Source organism: Herpailurus yagouaroundi, unplaced genomic scaffold (assembly GCF_014898765.1).
Source record: "Herpailurus yagouaroundi ecotype Mexico unplaced genomic scaffold, PumYag 190, whole genome shotgun sequence".
Lineage (NCBI taxonomy): Eukaryota > Metazoa > Chordata > Mammalia > Carnivora > Felidae > Herpailurus > Herpailurus yagouaroundi.
Window position 1 is genome coordinate 14,728,564 of NW_024412421.1, and position 18,309 is coordinate 14,746,872.

The 18,309-nt window shown below is 38.3% G+C and overlaps 1 pseudogene; it reads right to left on the reverse strand.

Moving 5' to 3' along the window:
- Positions 1 to 10,135: 10,135 nt before the first annotated feature.
- On the reverse strand, positions 10,136 to 10,441 carry LOC121010050 (60S ribosomal protein L38-like; annotated as a pseudogene).
- Between the last annotated feature and the right edge of the window lie 7,868 nt (positions 10,442 to 18,309).

Sequence of the window (18,309 nt, forward strand, 5' to 3'; positions counted from 1 at the left end):
GAACAAAGATACCTGAACTATCCTCCAGTACAATATACAATTATAACATCTAATAATGGTAGAGTATGGGCTCCAAGCATTTCATTTATTCAACAAATAAAAATATACAAATATACGTGTATCAAGGAACTTAAGTACCCTTAAAGTGTGTATGTGACCACTCAAGTGCCAGTCCATGGTAAGACCATACACACAGAACAAAAGTAGAGGAATGCCTGGGTAGCTCAGTTGGTTAAGCTTCCAACTTTGACTCAGGTCACCATCTCCAGGTTTGTGAGTTTGAGCCCCATGTCGGGCTCTGTGCTGTCAGTGCAGAGACAGCTTTGGATCCTCTGTCCTCCTGTCTCTCTTCATCTCACATACTCTTGCATTCTGTCTTTAGAGTAGTAAATTTTAAAAGAAAACTAAAAAAAAACCCAAACAAACAAAAAACATGAGTAGAATTCCAACTTCACAATTAGTACCTTACCAACATGCCATGGTATGGCAGTAAGACAAGAAACTATACCAGAATGTGAACTTAAAATTTTCAGTTATCCTTATGTGATCATGAAGGAATTACTAAATCTTTCACAATTGCTGTTTCCTTATCTAGAAAATTAGAGTTGTGGTATCTCCTTTACTGAGGTGCTATGATTATGCAAAGCATTTGTACAGCAGAGATGTCAAATTTGCTCTCATTTTCTTATACAGTTTCCTTTCCTAGCCACTAAGATGAGGTTAATACCTCTCCAATTTGATCATTAGGATTTATAGCCTTGGGATGCCTGGGTGGCGTATTCTGTTAGGCATCCAACTCCTGATTTCAGCTTAGGGTTGTGAGAGTGGGCCCTGCCTTGGCCTCCACACTGGGTGTAGAGACTGCTTTGAGTTCTCTCTCTGTCGTTCTCCCCACCTCTCCATTTTACTATCTCTCTCTCAAAAGAAAAATTTTAAAAAGAGAAAAAAAAGACTTACAGTCTTAAATCTGAGTTAAATGTAAGATCCAGAAATTTCAAGTGGACATACTATTTATGCATGGTAGTGCTAGATACCATAGAGAAATTCATGTTTTTCTCTTCAGCTACATTTTTTTTAAGCAGGTTTCACACCCAGCATGGAGCCCAATGCAGGGCTTGAACTCATGACCCTGAGATCAAGACCAGAGCTAAGATCAAGAGTCGAACATTTAACTGACTGTGCCACCCAGGAGTCCCTCCTCAGCTACATTTATTTATTTTTACATTTTTTTAAATCTAAAAAATAAAACATTCGTATTGTAGTATATAGTTAATACAGAAAAAAAAGAGGGAGCCAAGATGGCGGAACAACATGGAAGGTTTTATTTTGCATGTCGCATCCATGAAATACAGTCAGATCAACACTAAACCATCCTGAACACCTAGAATACTGATCTGAGGATTAACACAACAATCCGCACAACCTGAACCACAGAACTCAGCAGGTACATGGCGTGGAGAGGTAAACTGGGGGAGAGAGAAGCCACAGAGCTGTTTTTTGCTTGTGGAGAGAGGATGGAGATGGTGGGGGGGGAGAATACGGGAAAAGCACCCCTAAAAGTAGAAGCAGCTGGAGAGAAAGTGGCAAAGTAGAAACAGCCACAGGGACTAAACTAAAAAGGGAAAGGAGAAAGGAGAGGGTTTCAATTCCATTAAGGCTATAAAGAGGGGAAGCACAGAGTCTGAAACTCTGCAGCTGATACCTCACGGTCTCTGGCGGGAAGGTTGAATACCCAGGAGCACAGTGAAGTCGGGGCAGTCCTTGGGCCATATGGGGAATGGCGGTTCCTCTGCTGGGAGGACATGAGGTAGAGGCTGTGTGCCACCCCCCACCCCCCGCCCCAACAGGCAAAGGTACCAGCAGACCACAGAGAACAACCACATTTTCTGGTGCTGGAACAAGGTCCTTAAGGGTGAAGCCTGGTGCCAGGTGTGTGTTGTGATATTCCATAATCCCTGAAACACTGCTGCTATGCGATGGTGTGAACATTTTCTGGGGTGGGCTGGCACCCAGCGCAGTCTCTGGGCATCAGCAGCAGCATGATTCTGTGAATACTCCTGGGTGCGGCCAGCACCCAGCCACTGCTCAGTGAGACCCTCCCCCAGAGGACCTGAGCAGGTCAAAGCCGCTGTCCTTCAGAAGTGAGGGGTGAGGAAACATAGCCGCATCTGAGATAAAACTCAGGAGGGAAGTGCCGCCTGGTAACCTGATGCCTGGGTCACGGACAGTGTAAAAGCAGGGAGTGGACAGAAGCCAGAGACAAAGGACGGGTGCACAATTGCTGGTTGGGGAGAGCAGAGAGTTCCAATACTAGAGACTGGTATGATACCAGTATGGCTTCCAATACTAGCTGGGTGACACCATTTTCACCCCTCCTGTGCATGCGCATATACACCTACAAGCCCAACAACAATTCACTCCACTAAACTAAGCAGCACAATCTAGTGGACAATGGAGCCATTACACTAAGCCCCGCTGAACTGGGCCAACCTCGCTCTTCAAAAATACCACAAATCTCTCTGCTGAGTTTATGGACTATAAAGTGTTTCATAGTTTGACTTGTAGGGGAAACTGATGTAATTTCAATCGTATTTCAGTCTGTTTGCTGGTCTATGTATTCAATTTTATTTTTTTCTTTTTCTTTTTTGTTTTCTTTTTCTTAAATGCAGAAAGAGAAAAAATTATTTTTATTTTTAATTTTTATTAAAAATACTTTTTAATTTTTCTTCTACTATATTTCTTACTTTTTTGTAAATTTTTGAAATTCTATTTTTATTCCATCATTTCATTTTATTCTATTTCATTGTATTCATTTTTTCAAATTTCAAATGTTTTCCTTTTGTTTTCTTTCTTTTCCTTTCTTCTCTTTTTCCCTTTTTTACTCTAATCTATCAAGCTCCTTTCAACAACCAGACCAAAACACACCTAGGATCTAGCATCACTTATTTGATTTCGTTTTTGTATGTTTTGTTTTAATTTTAAGTTTTTTTTAATTTCAGTTTTTTCATTTTAATTTTTCTTTACTTTATTAATTCATTTCCTTCCTTCAAAATGATGAAAAGGAGGAATTCACCTCAAAAAAGTGAGCAGGAAGAAATGACAGCCAGGGACTTAATCCACACAGATACAAGCAAGATGCCTAAACCAGAATTTAGAATCACGAAATTAAGAATACTAGCTGGGGTCGAAAATAGATTAGAATCCCTTTGTATGGAGATAAAAGAAGTAAAAGCTACTCAGGATGAAAAAAAAACGGTATAACTGAGCTGCAATCTTGAATGGATGCCACGGCGGCAAAGATGGATGAGGCAGAGCAACAAATCAGCAATATAGAGGACAAACATATGGAGACTAATGAAGCAGAAAAAAGAGGGAGACTAAGGCAACAGAGCACGATTTAATCAATGACTCATTAAAAAAGAACAAATCAGTATCATGGGGGTCCCAGAAGATGAGGGAGACAAAAAGGGGTAGAGGGTTATATGAGCAAATCATAGTAGAAAACTCTCCTAATCTGGGAAAAGACACAGACAGCAAAATCCAGGAAGCACAGAGGACTCCCATTAGATTCAACAAAAACCACTATCAACAAGGCATATCATAGTCAAATTCACAAAATACTCAGGCAAGGAAAGAATCATGAAAGCAGCAATGAAAAAAAAAAAAAAGTCCTTAATCTACAAGGGAAGACAGATCAGGTTTGCAGCAGACCTATCCACAGAAACATGACAGGCCAGAAAGGAGTGGCAGGCTATATTCAATGTGCTAAATCAGAAAAATATGCAGCCAGGGCACCTGGGTGGCTCAGTCAGTTGAGTGTCCGACTTCGGCTCAGGTCATGATCTCATGGTTCATGGGTTCGAGCCCCACATCGGGCTCTGTGCTGACAGCTCAGAGCCTGGAGCCTGCTTCGGATTCTGTGTGTCCCTCACTCTCTGCCCCTCCCCTTTGTTCTCATAAACATTAAAAAAATTAAAATGAAAAATATGCAGCCAAGAAATCTTTATCCAGCAAAGCTGTCATTCAAAATAGAAGGAGAGATTAAAAGATTCCCAGACAAACAAAATTAAAGGAGTTCATGACCACCAAACCAGCCCTGCAAGAAGTTTTAAGGGGGACTCTCTGAGAGGAGGTAAGATGAAACAAAAAGAAAAAAAAAAAAGAAAAAAAAAGACCAAAAGCAACAAAGACAAGAAAGGACCAGAGAATACCACCAGAAACTCCAACTCTGTAAGAAACATATTAGCAATACATTCATCTTTCAGTACTCATTCTAATTGTCAATGGACTAAATGCTCCAATCAAAAGACATAGGGTAACAGAATGGACAAAAACATGATCCAACTATATGTTATTTACCAGAGACCCACTTTAGATCTAAAGACACCTTCAGATTGAAAGTAAAGGGATGGAAAACTATCTATCATGCTAATCATTGACAAAAGAATGCTGGAGTAGCCATTCTTATGTCAGATAATCTAGATCATAAAATAAAAACTACAACAAGAGCTAAAGAAGGGCATTATATCATAATAAAGAGGTCTATCCACCAAGAAGACCTAACAATTGTAAACATTTATGGTCCAAATGTGATAGCACCAAAATATATAGAAAAATTGATTGCAAACATAAAGAAACTCATCGATAGTAATACCATAATAGTAGATTCCAAGTCCCTACTCACAGCAACAGACAGATCATCTAATAAAAAAATCAACAAGGAAACAATGGCTTTGAATGACACATTGGACCAGATGGACTTAACAGATATATTCAGAACATTTCATCCTGAAGCAGCATAATATACATTCTTTTCCAGTAAACATGGAACATTCTCCAGAATAGATCACAGACTGGGACACAAATCAGCCTTCAACAAGTACAAAAGATCGAGATCATATTTTCAGACCACAATGCTATAAACTCAAAATCAACCACAAGAAAAAATTTGGAAAGATAACAAATATTGGAAACTAAAGAACATCCTACTAAAGAATGAATGGGCTAACCAATAACTTAAAGAGGAAATTAAAAAGCACATGGAAGCCAATGAAAATAATAACACCACAGCCCAAAATCTCTGGGATGCAGCAAAGGCAGTCATAAGAGGGAAGTATATAGCAATCCAGGCCTTCCTAAAGAAGGAAGAAAGATCTCAGATACACAACCTAACCTCACACCTTAAAGAACTGGAAAAAGAACAGCAAATAAAACCCCAAACCAGAAGACAGAAAATAATAAAGATGAGAGCAGAAATTAATGCTGTTGAAACCAAAAAAAGAGTAGAATAGATCAATGAAACCAGAAGCTGGTTCTTTGAAAGAGTTAACAAAATTGATAAACCCATAGCCAGTTTTATCAAAAAGAAAAAGGAAAAGACCCAAATAAACAAAATCAAGAATGAAAGAGAAGAGATCACAACCAACACAGCAGAAATAAAAGCAATAATAAGAGAATATTATGGGCAATTATATGCCAATAAAATGGGCAATCTGGAAGAAATGGACAAATTCCCAGAAACATATAAACTACTAAAACTGAAACAGGAAGAAATAGAAAATTTGAAGAGACACATAACCAGTAAAGAAATTGAATTAGTAATCGAAAATATCCCAAAAAACAAGATTCCAAGGCCGGATGGCTTTCCAGGGGAATTCTACCAAACATCTAAAGAAAAGTTAATACCTTTTCTCTTGAAGCTGTTCCAAAAAATGGAAATGGAAGGAAAACTTCCAAACTCTTTCTATGAAGCCAGCATTACCTTGATTCCAAAACCAGACAAAGACCCCACTAAAAAGGAGAACAATAGACCAATTTCCCTGATGAACATGGATGCAAAAATCCTCAAGAGGATATTAGCCAACCAGATCCAACCATACATTAAAAAAAAATTATACACCACGACCCAGTGGGATTTATACCTGGGATGAAGGGCTGGTTCAATATCTGCAAAACAATTAACATGATTCATCACATCAATAAAAGAAAGGACAAGAACCACATGATCTTCTCAACAGATGCAGAGAAGGCATTTGTCAAAATACAGCATATTCTTGATAAAAGCCCTCAATAAAGTAGGGATAGAAGGATCATACCTCAAGATCATAAAAGCCATATACTAATGACCCAATGCTAATAACACCCTCAATGGGGAAAAAATGAGAGCTTTCTCCCTAAGGTCAGGAACAAGACAGGGACGTCCCCTCTTGCCACTGTTAGTCAACACAGTATTGGACATCTTTGTCTCAGCAATCAGACAACACACAGCAATAAAAGGCATCCAAATCAGCCAGGAGGAGGTCAAATTTTCACTCTTTGCAGATGACACGATACTCTATATGGAAAACATGAAAGATTCCACCAAAAAAACTGCTAGAACTGACCCATGAATTCAGCAAAGTTGCAGGATATAAAATCAATGGACAGAAATTGGTTGTATGCCTACACACCAACAATGAAGCAACAGAAATGAAATCAAGGAATCGATCCCATTTATAATTGCACCAAAACCCATAAAATACCTAGGAATAAATCTAACCAAAGAGGTGAAAAATCTATACCCTGAAAAGTATAGAAAGTGTATGAAAGAAATTGAAGAAGACACAAAAAAAATGGAAAAAGATTCCATGCCCCTGAATAGGAAGAACAAATACTGTTAAAGTGTCAATACTACCCAAAGCAATCTACATATTCAATGCAATACCTATCAAAATAGCACCAGGATTCTTCACAGAGCTAGAATTAACAATCATGAATTTTGTATGGAACCAGAAAAGACCCCGAATAGCCAAAGAAATCTTTAAAAAGAAAATCGAGGGGCACCTGGGTGGTGCAGTCGGTTAAGCGTCCGACTTCAGCCAGGTCACGATCTCGCGGTCCGTGAGTTCGAGCCCCGCGTCAGGCTCTGGGCTGATGGCTCAGAGCCTGGAGCCTGTTTCCGATTCTGTGTCTCCCTCTCTCTCTGACCCTCCCCGTTCATGCTCTGTCTCTCTCTGTCCCAAAAATAAATAAACGTTGAAAAAAAAAAAAAAAGAAAGAAAACCGAAGCTGGAGGCATCACAATCCCGGACTTCAAACTGTATTACAAAGCTGTGATCATCAAGACAATATGGTACTGGCACAAAAGCAGACACTCAGATCAATGGAACAGAACAGAGAACCCAGAAATGGACCCACAAACGTATGGCCAACTCATCTTTGACAAAACAGGAGAGAATATCCAATGGAATAAAGACGGTCTCTTCAGCAAATGGTGCTGGGAAACTGGACAGCGACATGCAGAAGAATGAACTTGGACCACTTTCTTATACCATACACAAAAATAAACTCAAAACGGATGAAAGACCTAAATGTAAGACAGGAAGCCATCAAAATCCTTGAGGAGAAAGCAGGCAAAAACCTCTTTGATCTTGGCCGCAGCAACTTCTTACTTGACATGTCTCCAGACGCAAGGGAAACAAAGGCAAAAATGAACTACTGGGACCTCATCAAAATAAAAGGCTCCTGCACAGCAAAGGAAACAATCAGCAAAACTAAAAGGCAGCCAACAGAATGGGAGATGTTTGCAAACGACATATCAGATAAAGGGTTAGTATACAAAATCTATAAAGAACTTATCAAACTCAACACCCAAAAAACAAATAATCCAGTAAAGAAATGGGCAAAAGACATGAATAGACACTTCTCCAAGAAAGACTTCCAGATGGCCAACCAACATATGAAAACATGCTCAACATCTCTCATCATCAGGGAAATACAAATCAAAACCACACGGAGACACCACCTCACACCTGTCAGAATGGCTAACATTAACAACTCAGGCAACAACAAAATGTGGGCGAGGATGTGGAGAAAGAGGATCTCTTTTGCACTGCTGGTGGGAATGGAAGCTGGTGCAGCCACTCTGGAAAACAGTATGGAGGTTTCTCAAAAAATTAAAAATAAAACTACCCTACAACCCAGCAGTTGCACTACTAGGTATTTATCCAAGGGATACAGGTATGCTGTTTCGAAGGGACACATGCACCCGCATATTTATAGCAGCACTATCAACAATAGCCAAAGTAAGGAAAGAGCCCAAATGTCCATTGATGGATGAATGGATAAAGATGTGGTGTGTGTATATATATATACATACAGTGTGTATATACAGTGTATATATATACATACAGTGTATATATACAGTGTGTGTGTGTATATATACACATATATACATATATATATATATATACACACTGTGTGTATATACACTGTGTGTGTGTGTATATATATATATATGTATATATATATATATATACACTGTGTGTGTATATATATAAATGTATATATGTATATATATACACACACAGTGAGTATTACTCAGCAATGAAAAAAAATGAAATGTTGCCATTTGGAGCTACGTGGATGGAACTAGAGGGTATTATGCTAAGTGAAATTAGTCAGAGAAAGACAAATATCATAGGACTTCACTCATATGAGCACTTTAATATACAAAACAGATGAACATAAGGGAAGGGAAGCAAAAATAATATAAAAACAGGGAGGGGGACAAAACATAAGAGACTCTTAAATATGGAGAACAAATAGAGGGTTTTTGGAGGGGTTGTTGGAGGGGGGATGGGCTAAATGGGTAAGGGGCTTAAGGAATCTATTCCTGAAATCATTGTTGCACCATGTGCTAACTAACTTGGATGTAAATTATAAAAAATAGATTTAATTTAAAAAAAGGAAAAAAAAAAGAAATTCTTTACCACATAGAATTGTCACGTCTTAAAGAAGATTAAGAAATTAGTTATATATTGGCTGAGAACCCTGAAAATTTGATGTTGAAATAGATTAAAGATGAAGTGCAGAGAAAATACTTCTCCAGAAGTAGTTTGGAGAAAATAAAGTTGGAGGGAGATTAAATATGTGATCTGTGCTTAGTATCTCCTAATTCTGTTAGGGTGTGTGTGTGTGTTATCTATTAATTAGAATTCAATTCATATCCACAGTGACTGAGTAAATGCATGGATCCAGGGAATTTAGTCAGTGATTATGGTAAAAGATAGAGAATAAAACCATCACCCTTGTTTTCTTGAGCCTCAGGATCTGAGGAGAGGCAGGGGAAATACACCAGGCATAAATATTAGCTAAGTGATATTTTCTTAGGAGCACCTGGATGGCTCAGATGGCTAAATGTCTAACTTTGGCTCACGTCATGATCTCACCATCTGTGGGCTCAAGTCCCATGTCAGGTTCTGTACTGACGGCTCAGAGCCTGGAACCTGCTTTGGATTCTGTGTCTCCCACTCTCTCTGCTCCTTCCCTGCTTGTCTCTGTCTCTCTCTCTTTCAAAAATAAATAAACATAAATTTTTTAAGTAATATTTTCCTGTAATCTTTGCCTAGACAGAGGTTAATTATGCTACTTAAGCTAATTAGGAATGATGGTCACGAAGATTTTCAAGTATCTACATTATAGCCCATGGGAGACCATCTGAGGATCAGTAGTAGACAACTTCCTAGTAGAGACCTTCTCAAAGTCTTTACATTGGTCTGGCCAATGCTTAATAGTTTCATAACTAGAAGAGCTTAAGTTTGTCTTTGAGATCTCAAGTAAGACTTGTTTTCTTTATTTTTGAAATTCTTGTGCTGGTTTCATCATTTTCAAAACATAGAGCCCCAAATTTTGGCCAAAAATGTACAAGATGACATCAACTTTTCTCACTATTAGTTTTACAAATCACGTGATTCAGGTGGTGTCTGACAGATGTTTCCATTCAAAGATACGGAAAGATATCTTTCACAATTAAAGGTTATACTATGGTGTGATAGTTTGAGGAGTTTACAATTAAGGGGGTTTAGTATGAGGTTATACAGTGGAAGATTATAAATATTCTCTTTCCCAAAAAGATTTCATGTAAGCATATAACACTGATAATCACTGCCTACATAATTATTACATTGGCAATTGCACAATGGTGATTTTAAAAATTTTATCATCCCTTATACAGTTACTAGCTGGCATTCTTATCCCTGAAAAAAGTTTACTCATTTTCACCTCCCCTTCCTCCTTCTCTTCCCTCTTTCTTCCTTTCTTCCTCCCTCCCTCCCTCCCTTCCTTCCTTCTATTTAAAAAATTAACACAGTTCAAATCACTGTGTCTGGTTCATTTCTGCTCCTTGCCCCTTCACTGCCAAAACTTGGAGCAGAGAGTGCCTCAGATTCTCTGCTTTCTTTTTGTCTGTGATAAACACAATATAAAATGTCTACTGCATCAAGCTTTAAATTTCACATTATCCTATTTACTTGAACTTGACAGATTTGGCATCCTTTCTCCTGGCTGTGAGCAGAAAGTTCTTGATTTCCTCAAGGTTATGAGGCATAACTACAAAGCCTGCAGGAGAGCATGTGACCTGCAGGAAGCAAAGGGATGGAAATGAAAGAGACTGCCAATATTTGTCTCCTGGCAGTTAAACCCTCCCTTGAAAGAACTGAACATTTTGGGTAAGTGATTTTGAACATTGCTATATATTATTGTTGATGACAAGTTGTCCAAGATTTGGACAGTAGTAGCCTCTCATACCAATCTCTATGTCCTTGTTTTTTCTATATATTCTAGGTAATTGAAGTTCTCTGTGTTCTAATTATGCTAAAGGGATGAGTTTTGTGAGGCTGTGTTTGCTTTTTTTGCCTTTTTTTCTACCTTTTTTAAATGAGAATATAACTTCTGGAATTTCAAATTTCTTTTATGGTTCCCATTACCTCAGCTACTTAGAATTTCTTGAGTCTGATAGTTTTGCTAGGTTATCTCGCAGAGTTGATAATTCCAGATCAATTTTTCCACACACACAGTATACTTTTAAATATACATATTCAGATCTGCTTTTGCAACTCCCAAATTTTCTTGGATTACAGCTTTAAATATTAGTTCTCATCTACAGTTTTGTTTTTTCTTCTTCAAGGATGGATCATCCTCAGCAATCTTTTTTATGTTTTTACTCATTTTTGAGAGAGAAAGAGACAGAGTGCCAGAGGGGGAGGGGCAGAGAGAGAGGGAGACACAGAGACACAAAATCTGAAGCAGGTTCCAGGCTCTGAGCTGTGAGTAGAGAGCCTGATGCAGGGCTTGAACCCAAGAGTGGTGAGATCATGACCTGAGCCAAAGTTGGTTGCTCGACTGACTGAGCCACCCAAGCACCCCATCCCAACAATCTTTTATCTCCATCACTATTTGGTTGCTTTAGCTAATTTAATCTAATTTCTTTTGTGAAATTTTCAGTTGTTTCTATTGGAAAACAGGCATAATTGTGATTGTTCTTTAGTTATAAATTGTTATGTATTTTTCTCTGTCTTTAATTTTTGTTTTCTACATTTGGTTAATTTTCATTTTGCATCTTTCTTTTTTTGTCCATTTCTGAGTCTATAAATCTGTGACTTGAGGTTGTTTTCTTTCTACTGTAAAGACATACTGAAAGATATTTAGTTCAATTTGACATATTATGGTATAGTTTACTTCTGTTTTGAGGTGGCATATTTTTAGGGAGGTGATTTATCATCAACTGAAATATTTTCTAGTGGTCAATGTTCTTCTACTAAATTTACACAGTATATCTGATTAGACAGCCTTTATTCATTTTCAAATGTTTTATATTATCCTGCACAAGTAATAACAGGTGATTTTATACTCACAGAGTGGAGTTTGAGTAACTCACTAGGTTTCTCAGTTTAAAAGCATCTCTTTTGGCACAGCGAAGTGCGGATGATTAAGAAATAACACTCTTTGGAGGAGAAGCTAGTATTTCTTCTGATTTTGTGTTTTCCTCTCTCCTTCTGCCCTTTTCCCTCTCTCTCTTTCTTTCTCTCTCTCCTCACCACCAAGTTTGCAAATAAGCCTCTGGCTCCCAAACCCAATTCTTCTTGATACTGTTCTTCTGTTCTTTGGACACATTTTATAGCTACTTTCTTTTAACTTCACAATATCAAGTATCACGACCCACTGATCAGGTGTGTTCTTATTTCCCCTTTCAGTGTAGAAGTCTTCCCCCATCCTTTTTAACTCTTAAGGTGACTTATGTCAGTGTTCTATAGTGGTGGACATAGGCTACCTTCTCCTATTTTATAGTCTCTGTCTGGCTCTGTTTCAGTATGAAGTGTGGAGCTAAATTTGCTGGTGTTTTATATGTATTTTCTTAATTATTATCACTTGAGGACTGTAGAATTCTCTGTACTGTAGTTATGTGTCAAATATGGGTGATGTATTATTTTATTTGATCTTTCCTGTCAATGGTATGGTTTTTTTTTTTGGAGGAAATATGAAGAGATACCGATTGAAGAAATCTCTGTTATCCCACAGTTTCCAGTAAGTCCCTTTTTCACTTAATTTTTACTATAGACAGCCTAAGTAATGAGCTAGAATATTGAGGATGACACCATTTTTTGGTCAACATAATGACAGAATATATGTGAATTTAGTAGTTTAGTCTATGCCTAGGGAAATGAGCCCACCTCACTCATGGTGTAGAGACTGACCACTGCATAAGTTCTAACACAAGGTTTAAAATGAGCAGAGGTGCCATAGGTGAATCAGGAGAGCTTTTCCACATAAGGACTCAGGTTTAAGGGCGTCTACTGCATTAGAGTACATGTTAAAGTATTTGAGCAAAAGACACAGAATGTAAAACCAAGAGATTATACAGTATGGCTTTCATATCACTGTTGACAAAGGAACTTTCTGTGTCCAACAGACCTGAGTCCAATTTTGTAATTATCAGATACCCTTTTCTTGAAATTTAGTACTGATTAAATATAAATGTCTTAATAATTATGGGAAAATAGCAATGGCTGAGACTTTACCTAAATATCATTGTCCATTATTTTTTCTCACTGATGGCCTTCTGTGACTTCTTTTAATGTCTTTCCTCCTAGTCATTTCCAACTATATCCCAACACCAGTATAAATCCCAGGTGAGTTTTAGTAAGTGCTCTCAAAGACCAATGGGTAACTTTCTAGGTGCTCACTTACCAAGATTTTTGCATGGAAGAGAGGATACTGGAAATGCTATGTTGTTCATCATAGCCTCCAATTAATTCATAGTCTAAAACACTCCTTGAAGTTGTCATATCTGTGAAGCTCCTCTCCTCAAGCAAAACCAGATGGCGTAATGCATCTATCCAAACCAACCCATTAGCTTCAGTGTTTTGTTCTGTTTCTGTTTTTTGGCAATGTCACTTTTCATCCCACCTTTTGAAATTGTGATTCATTCTCTCTGGCTTTGCAATGCCTTTCAGATTATATTCTGAGTACTGTCCTACTCATTAAAACATTTGTCTCCTCACTATAAATCATGACTTGGCTTTCCCTCTAGCTAACTTGTCTTAATGTATCTTGGATAAATTCTGTGTATGTTTAGATCTGGACAAACATACAGCTATGTCACTGAGATGAAATGCCACTAAGATAATTCTGTTTTCCAGTGGGAACTAAAAAACAATTGATGGCTTCAAAATTCAATAAGTATTTATTGAGTACCTGACATGTAACAATGTGTTGTGGTGAAGATATGATGGTAAACAAGAATGATATTCTCTCTCCTTTCACAGAGAATTTAGTTTTATGAGATAGAGAAGCAAGTCGAAGTTGTCTTTTTTTTTTCTTTCTTTCCCATAAAATAAGTAATGCTATTAAAAGGAATTCCAGGATATCAGGGGAAAATCTATGCATATATAATGAGATGGAAGGGGATCTCTAACTAGTTAGAGAGAATATAAATGGAGACCAAAGAATGTGCTGAAGTTGTAACTTTAAAGGATTGGGAATTTTATCAAGTTGTCTTACCCACTTCCAACTAATTGAGCTATCCCAGCTTAGGGTCCAAGTAAGAGCACAACAGAGAAAATCCATCCCTATGGTGTACTACCCAAATTCTTAATCAAAACAAAGTAACCGGTGTAACAAAACAGTCATTCCTTTATGCACTAAATATGGAATATCTTGTAACACAGCAATAGTTAACTGTAACAAAACTCAATAATCTGGGAGTGATAGGACACTACAATAAAAATTTACAACTTGTGGCACTGACTTTAAAATGGTGGATGGAGGCCAGAATTTTCTTAAGAAGCCTGTTGAGGAGGTCCTGAAAGACAATGAGGGAGAAGTTTCTGGAGACTGGAGAAAAAAAAAGGAAGAAAGAAAAAGAAAAATGAGAGACACTACCTATGTAATAGCAGAATGTTTGGCAACACTGTAGCCTGAGAAAATATGGAAAAGAGAAAGAGTGCCCAATTGACTCATGGATCTGGCTAGGAAATTTATAGGCAAAACACTAAAACATGGCAATTGGCTTCTTCAAGCTCACTATGTTAAAATATGACAAGAGGAAAATGAACTAAAGAAAGACTGTTGATTTTTTTAGGACAATTTAGAGGAATCATAAAGCAATAAGAACTTGTGTTCTGAAATAAAACTTTTTTTTTTTTAATTTTTTTTTCAACGTTTATTTATTTTTGGGACAGAGAGAGACAGAGCATGAACGGGGGAGGGGCAGAGAGAGAGGGAGACACAGAATCAGAAACAGGCTCCAGGCTCTGAGCCATCAGCCCAGAGCCTGATGCGAGCCTGACGCGGCTCGAACTCACGGACCGCGAGATCGTGACCTGGCTGAAGTCGGACGCTTAACCGACTGCGCCACCCAGGCGCCCCTGAAATAAAACTTTTAACCCCCGGCCAAATATTCACAAAGTTAAAGAAAAATGTAGTTGAGAGACTGTTATAGGCATCCGTTTGTATGTACTGGATAGGTGAGCACAGAAGCCGACTTGTGTATTCCAAACACAGCAAAAATAATAAAAATAACCAAGTAATCCAGCTGACAGTCAGAAATGAAGGCCCAAACATAGACTCAGTTCATCAAAGCAAGCTGTCTCTGGAAATTTGCATCATCCTAGCTGAGGATTCCAGTCACTATGGAGCACAGATAAGACACCTCCCCCATGCTCTGCCTGGGTCTGAAACCACAAAATCATAAGAACGCTAAGATGGTTGCTTTATGGGATACCTGGGTGGCTCAGATGGTTAAGCATCTAACCCTTGGTTTCAGCTCAGGTCATGATCTCATAGTTTCATGGATTCAAACCCTGTGTTGGGCTCTGTGCTGGCAACATGGAACCTACTTGATATTCTCTCTCTCTCTCTCTCTCTCTCTCTCTTTCTCTCTCTCTCTCCACGCCCTCCCCCTCACACACACACTGTCTCTGTCCCTCTCAAAATAAATAAACTTCAAAAAAAATTTTTTATATAATGGTTGCTTTATGCCACTAAAGTTTGGGATGGTTTGAAATGCAGCAACATATATAAATATATTGCCATTAAATATTCCCAAGTAGGTGTATAGTTGTGTGATGGTTAATTTTATGTAACAACTTGTCTGGGCCAAGGAACGCCCAGAGAATCGGGCTAAATATCATTCCTGGATGTGTCTGTGAGGGTGTTTCTGAAATAGATTAGCATTTGAATTAATGGACTGAGGAAAGCTGATGTTCCTCACCAATGTCCATAATCATCACTCAATCTTCAGGCCTGAATACAAGAAGGTTGATTTGTTCTCTGCTTGATTGCACGAGTTGTGACGTCAATCTTCTCCTGACCTAGGTGCTCCTGGATCTCAGGCCTTCAGACTCTGACTGGAAAACAACATTGGCTCTTTGACTCTCAAGCGTTCACACTATGCCAAATGCTTTCCTGGGTCTCTCCGTTGCAGAAAGCATAGTATGGGACATCTCAGTTCTCTCTATACTCTATACTCCACAAGCCAATATTAGAATAAATCTCTTCATATATTGTTCTCTTTCTACTATTCTGTTTCTCTGAGAATCCTGACTAATTCACATTACCAGCCTCAAGATCTCGAGAATGCGTTACGCTAGAGGTACAGATGTGGAATCCATCATAGTATAAATGACAACTGAAGCAATGAAGGCAGCTGAAATAACTCAAGGAGAGTGAGTGAAAGTAGTAGAAACGATACTAGAAATGATCATAAGAGACAGACAATTACATAGTTATGCACAAACACTTTACCTACTCTACTAGAAAGATTTACAGATGCTAGAGCTGCAAGAAAGACGCGATTTCTTATCTTGTCTGGGCAGATCACAGACGACTGTAAAGAGAAATTATGCTTGAACGTAGTTTGAGGTTTGAGTGAGGATTCACCAAACGAAATGGCGAAGAGGAATGGAGCAGCCTGCTCCATATTCCTGTAGGAACAATGCAGAAAAGCTGGTTGGCTCTGCATCAGAATGTGTGCTCCTCTTTCAAAATCTGGAATTGTCACTGGGAGAAGGTTGCCCAGCAACAAACTGTAGTTCCCAGACACATATCTTGTGACTTTATTCTTACCAATGGGAAGTGAGCTTAAGGGATGTCTGTCCCTTCTGGGCCAGCATTTTAAAAAGTTTTTTTTTTCCCCATTGTTTCTATCTTGGTTACAAGAAAAATCTGAGAACCCCAGTAAATGGAATCAGCCTGGGGCCTGAACTGCCAAGTGGAGATACATCACCTGGTGTCCAGGAACACCCTCATTTTACAGTTTCATGAATACAAATAAAATTCTATTTTGTTAAGCCACTGATATTTTGTGACTTGTAACAGCACCCGACATCACCCTCTTCTGTAGCTATCCTAAACTGTTTTAGGTTAGGGTATTAAGGAATGTGGACAAGAGAGCATGAGAGTTTTTGCAGGGATGAGATGTATACGATCTTACATGTTCCTGATTGTATTTAACACAGTTTCTTAAAGGCAAGTAACAATATATTGGCATGATCAAAATTATCTTTTGAGATCTCAGTAAGCACAGAAAATCATGTGATTGCTTTTCATCCCAAATTTACCTCCCCCATGAACACAGGGTATCAATAATTGGAGTCTATTTGCCCACATTGGCAACCCACGTCTATGTCATTTTCATCTTACTCTATTTTATTATCCTTTTGCAGAAAATGCACATGCGAGGGAGAGGGAGAAGGAAGTATAATTTTTAAAATGCAAGAAAACATACAGTGAGCTTCTAATCACCCCCCACATTCAGAGGCTTATGTGCTGCAGAGGTTGGATTCATCGGATGGTGAAATAACAGTACTTTTTCCCCCCACTGAACTTATTACTTTGTGTCTCACACTGTGAAGAAAAAGTAATGAGTGAAATGTAACCAATTGATAGCTCTATTGTGTATATGTGTTGGTAAGTGTAAAGGAAGAGGGGAAAAGACCTTAGAGTATCTGAGCTATATTTTTTACAATAGGACACATTACATAACTACTTCTTGTTGAACTGTAATTATAACAGAGCCACCTTTATAAACACGAATACAGGGGAAACTAATTAGACACAGACAATAAGTAAATATTATTCTCTTAATTAGATCTTCTTCTACTGGAAATCCTGCTTTGTTCCTGCTACTCCAGTGTGAATGACATTTGAATCATAACAGTGTCTCACAGAATGGTCTTTCAGGGATGAAAAAGACAGGCACAATGTCACAGTCGATGAATGCCTTTTCAAATCTTTGCTAATCTGAAGTCAATGAAATGCAGTCCCCAAAACAGCTGCTTTTGCTGATTTGTATACCCGCATAATTAGAGCTGAAAGTGTTCAGTGCGCATAGTTTTAGTATTCATATATTTTGATAGTTCTTTTGTCACATATTATTTTTACATAGCTGGTTACTATCTCATAGTTGGAACGCTCAAGGTTGGGTTAGGATGAGGAGTCTAGAGGGCAAATACAATTTGATGGATTATCAGTTCTGACCATCCTCCATCCTTAAGTCAGTACACCTTGGTCTGTCTGTCTGTCTGTCTCTCTCTTTCACCCTCTCTCAATTGTTTCTGATCAGTACACCTTTGTCTGTCTGTCTGTCTGTCTGTCTCTCTCTCTCTCACCCTTTCTCAATTGTTTCTGATCAGCACATATATTTTAAAAGACATGAGAGAAGAGAAAGATATGTCGAGGTCACATTTTGTGCGAGATGCAGTCGATGGGGAGGAAGACCAGGTTGTATCTTTATGGAGATTATCTTTTATCAAACACCTTTCTCTAACCCTTGAAACAGCCTTGGAGACACACACTCAGACAGTTGCAATAGATGTGTGAGGGCAATGGCCATGTCCCTTGCATAATAAACACACATTTCATCGTGGGACCTGAAGACAGAATTATGCTACCCATTCTGATTAAAATTTGATCAAACAGGAATGTATTAACAAGCATCAGAGGTCCTCGGTGAGTAAAATTAAGATAACGTTAAAACAAGATTTTCTAACT